General features: G+C 40.5%; 1 pseudogene; it reads left to right on the top strand.

Moving 5' to 3' along the window:
- Positions 1-293: 293 nt before the first annotated feature.
- On the top strand, positions 294-898 carry LOC116539022 (annotated as a pseudogene).
- Positions 899-5,332: the final 4,434 nt, after the last annotated feature.

A 5,332-nucleotide genomic window follows, 5' to 3' on the forward strand; every position in this document is an offset into this window, starting at 1 on the left:
CAAGCCAACCAGCCCCCGGCAACCTCAGCTCTCACAGAGCACGTCCCTCCCCTTATAAGTCTCCACTGCCCATTTCTGGTTCTGTCACACCCGAGATTCACCATCTGCCATTCCTCGTGGCCACTTGCCACGGCCCGTACTACTCCCTTTGCCCATGTGCTCGCTGTCCACACTGCCCGCTATGGCCACCATCCCGCTGTTGCAGGTGCGCCACAGCTACAGTACCACACTGAGAGGTCGCCGACAACATACACATCAACCTGGAGCTCCAAGCCTCCTATGTGTACCTGTCCATGGCCTTCTACATTGACCAGGGCAATGTCAACCCCGAGCACTTTGACCTCTACTTCCTGAATCAGTCAGTTGAGAAGATGGAGCATGCCCAGGAGCTGATGAAGATGCAGAACCAGCCAGTGGTCACATCTGCTTTCACAACATCAGGAAGCCACAGCACCAAGGCTGGGAGAGCAGGCTCGAGGCCATGGAGTGTGCTTTCCACCTGGAGAAGAGCATCAACTATAGCCTCCTGGAGCTGCACCAGCTGGCCATGGAGAAGGTCGACCACCAGCTGTGCAAATCCCTGAAGAGCCACTTCCTCAACCAGCAGGCCAAGACCATGAAAGAGCTGCGTGGCTACCTGAGCAACCTACGCAAGATGTGGGCCCCGGAAGCCGGCCTGGCAGAGTACCTGTTTGACAGGCTCACCCTGAGCCACAACGAGAAAGAAACCTGAGCCCAGATGGCCCCCACAGCCATGAGGTGCCTTCCCCAGGTCAGGCCACTAGGCGTGGGTGCATGTTGCCCTTTCAGAACGTTCTCTTCAGTTTTTTCCTTTCCGTTTTACCGCTGTTGGCAATAAAGTTACCTTGTTCTCAAAGCAATGAAGGTGTCCAGTTGATGCGTGCTTGCAAAACTCTCAGCTTTTATGAACTAGGGCAAATCCCCACACAAATTTAAAAAGGGTGTCCAGCCTCTCTCTCCACCCGGGCTGCTGTATCTGCATGCAGCTCAGGGTCTCCAAGGATGGAGGTGTAAAGTATTCTATGGGTCCCTATAAAACACATTAATCTTTTCTTTCTAAACTATGTGGATATATGGGGTGGGGCAGGTGGGGTGGGTGGTCTTATGCCTGGTGTCTGTGGGTGAATATGCATGGTAAAGTGTAAAATATGGTCTAGAATTCATCCTAGTGGTTGTCTCTGGGGAAAAAAAGTGAAGGGAATGGGATTGAACAGGGATTAAAATAATGAGGTCCTTAATTTTACATGAAAAGTTTCCTTTTTTAAATATACAAACGCTAACATTTCTTGATTCTTGGTAGCAAGGCGGGGCATTTGGAAGATGGTATGGTAGAGCAACTCTTTGGCAAGCTTATCCTGAGTAATAGTGATAATGGAAACTGAGACTTAAGCTGGCTTCCCCCCATTGCCAGGAGATGTGTTTCTGTGGTCACCAGGGCTGGAAATGCATATTGTCCTTACAAAACCTCTACTTTTTATTTTTTCTCTTTGATTGAATCATTTTTAAAGTTATGTGGTACCAAAGAAAAACAAATTACCTCAATAGAAAAGCTGAAAAATATAGGGTCAAAGTTAACAGTTGAGTTTATAGTATTGAATATAAAGTAGAACTCTGGCTATTTTGAAGAATGTAGGGATGTGGGGGATGGTTGAAGGTGGAGACCAGGCAGAGACATTGTAGTTGGTGCAGAAGAGAGGCTAGCATGGCTTGAAATGTGATGGTGGCTGAGGAAATGAAGGGAGATAAACAAGTTCCAGATGGATTTTGGACAAGTCAACAAGAATTGCTCATGGATGGGAAATTAGGAATGTGAGATGAGGAAAATAACCTACGTTCTGTGATTTGACCTTGAGCACCCAGGTTAAAGGTGATATTTTAAAATCTGGGGCCAGGCGCAGTGGCTTACACCTGTAATCTCAGCACTTTGGGTAGGCCAACGCGGGTGGATCATGAGGTTAGGAGATCAAGACCATCCTGCCTAACATGGTGAAACCCCATCTCTACTAAAAATACAAAAAATTAGCTGGGCATGTTGGCACGCACCTGTACTCCCAGCTACTCAGAAGGCTGAGGCAGGAGAATCGCTTGAACCTATGAGGTGGAGGTTTCAGTGAGCCAAGATCGTGCCACTGCACTCCAGCCTGGGTGATAGGGAAAGACTCCAGCTCAAAAAAAAAAAAAAAAAAAAAAAATCTCGGGAGCTTGCAGGGAGGACACCTGGGGTGGAGGGTTGGGTTGGGGAAGGCATATAATCTAAAATCAGAGATTTCTACTAGACATTTAAGTCAAAATGTCATGCAGGTACCTAGAAAAATGAATGCCAGTTTTGGAAACTGACATATTGGGAGATCATCCTATAAATGGTGTTGAAATTATGTGACTGGATAAACTCACCAGAAACAGTGTGGCAGAGTATAGCATAGCCAGCCCCAAGCCCATGGAAGCTAACATTTTGAGGTTGGTTGAGGTGTTTGCACACCCAGAGAATTGCTGGTTCCAGTTTTACCAATACCTTGTTCCAGACTGTGGCTCCAGTGTCTGCTCTGCTCCAGGTTTATCTCAAAATTAGTCTATTCCTGACCTCAGTGAAGCCTTTAGTTCTTCTTTCAAGATGTAGAGAAGTGTTTGCCTTTTACCTTATCTTCATGGCTGTGTGTAGGAAAAAAAATATCTTTTCATACTAAAAAGAGTTTCCAAAGAAGTGATAGACATGTATTTGTATGAATTTCTTTTTTCTTCTGTTCCTTTTTCAACACTGTGACTCTCTCAGTTCATTCTTCTCATAACCAAATGAATCTATACCCATATAAATCCTAGGGCTGTCTATGTCTGAGAAAAATACACATTTTGTTTCTTTTGGGCCTTGTATGCATTACAAAGAAAAAGTTAAAAATGTATAGATTTGTATCATATATTCAAAGACACATGGGTAATTATTTTCAACACTTTCCTAGAAAATGAGGATTGTGGTTCTTTTCATTCAGTTTCTAGGAAATGTTACTGATCCTTTGCTCTTCTGAGTCACCTACTCTTGTTTCTTTTTTTAATTAATATTATTTTAAATTGAAAATTCATAATTGTACTACCTTTATTAAGTACAATGTGATACTTTGATATATGTATACAATGTAGAATAACAAAAATAAACTAGATAACATATCCACCACCTAATTTGCTTGATGTTTTTTGGTGATACATTTGAAATTTGCTCTTAGTTGTTTTGAAATATATGCTATATTATTATTGAATATAGTCACCCTGCTATGCAATATATCTCAAAATGTATTACTCCTGTCTAGCTGAAACATTGTAGACGTTAAGCAGCAACTCCCCGCTTCCTCACACTCCCCTGCTCCCTAGCCTTTGGTAAGCATCATTCTACTCTATACTTCTATAAATTCAACATTTTTAGGATTCCATATAAAAGTGAGATTATGCAGTATTTGTCTTTCTGTGTCTGGTTTATTCCACTAAGCATGATGTCTTCTAAATTCATCCATCTTTCTCCAAATGACAGATTTTTGTTCTTTTACTAATGCTGAATAGTATTGTATTTGGTATATATATATCACATTTTCTTTATCCATTCATCTGGCAATAGACACTTAGGTTGATTGTGGATCTTAGCTATTATGAATAATGTTGCAATAAATATGGGAGTGCAAATATCCTTTTCACATATTGATTTCAATTACTTTGGATACATTTCCAGAAGTGGGATTGTTGTTCTATTTTAAGTTTTTTATTTTTATTTTTTGCATCTCTATACTGTTTTTCATGACTGTACTACTTTACATTCTTAGCAACAGTGCACAATTGCTCCTTAAATATCCTTGCCAAAACTTATTTTTCATCTTTTTGATAAAAGCCATTCTAATAGGTGTGAATTGATATCTCGTTTTGGTTTTAATTTGCATTTCCCTAATGATTAATGATGCTGAACTTTTTTATTGCATTTTAGGCTTTGGTGTACATGTGAAGAACATGCAAGATTGTTGCATAAGTACACACATGGCAGTGTGATTTGCTGCCTTCCTCCCCTTCACCTATATCTGGCATTTCTCCCCATGCTATCTCTCCCCAACTCCCCACCCCCCACCATCCCTCCCCTATTTCCCCCCAACAGACTCCAGTGTGTAGTGCTCCCCTCCCTGTGTCCATGTGTTCTCATTGTTCAACACCCGCCTATGAGTGAGAACATGTGGTGTTTGATTTTCTGCTCTTGTGTCAGTTTGCTGAGAATGATGGTTTCCAGGTTCATCCATGTCCCTACAAAGGACATGAACTCATCATTTTTGATGGCTGCATAATATTCCATGGTGTATATGTGCCACATTTTCCCTGTCCAGTCTATCATCGATGGGCATTTGGGTTGGTTCCAGGTCTTTGCTATTGTAAACAGTGCTGCAATGAACATTCATGTGCATGTGTCCTTATAGTAGAACAATTTATAATCCTTTGGATATACACTCAGTAATGGGATTGCTGGGTCAAATGGAATTTCTATTTCTAGGTCCTTGATGCTGAACATTTTTTAAATGAACCTGTTGGCCATTTGTATGTCTTCTTTTGAGAAGTGCCTGGTCAGGTGCTTTGTCCATTTTTTAAATGGGTTGCTGGTTTTCTATGATTCAGGTGTTTGAGTCCCTTATATATTTTGGATATTAACCCTTTATCAAATGTATGGCATGCAAATACTTTTTTTTCTCAATCTTTTGGCTATGTCTTTAATTATTTCTTTTGTTGTGCAGAAGCTTTTTAATTTCTTGCAATCCTTTTAGTTTCTTTTTGCTTTTGTTGCTTGAGCTTTCAGGGTCATGTCTAAAAAGTCCTTTGCCAGGCCAGTGACATAGAACTTTTCTCCTATGTTTTCTTTAAGTGATTTTACAATTTCAGGTCTTCAGATTAAGTCTTAATCCATTTGAGTTGAATTTTGTGCATGGTATGTGCATGATGTAAGAAAAGAGTCTAATTTCATTATTCTGCACACAGATAACCAGTTTTCTCAGTCCCATTTATTGAATAGACTGTCCTTTCCCCATTGTATGTTTTTGGTACCTTTGTAAAAAAATTAATGAACTGTAAATGTATGGATTTCTGGGCTATCTATCCTGTTGCATTGGCCAGTGAGTCTGTTTGTATGCCAGTATCATATTACTGTACTGTTTTGATTACAATTGCTTTATATTTTGAAATCCAGTATTGCAATATCTCCAGCTTCATTCTCTTTCTTTTTGCTCAATTGTTTTTGCTACCTGCTGTCTTTCGTGTTTTCATAAAAAATTTAGGATATTTTTTCTGAGAAATATAT

This window comes from Sapajus apella, unplaced genomic scaffold (assembly GCF_009761245.1).
Source record: "Sapajus apella isolate SASKATOON/1434 unplaced genomic scaffold, GSC_monkey_1.0 scaffold125, whole genome shotgun sequence".
Lineage (NCBI taxonomy): Eukaryota > Metazoa > Chordata > Mammalia > Primates > Cebidae > Sapajus > Sapajus apella.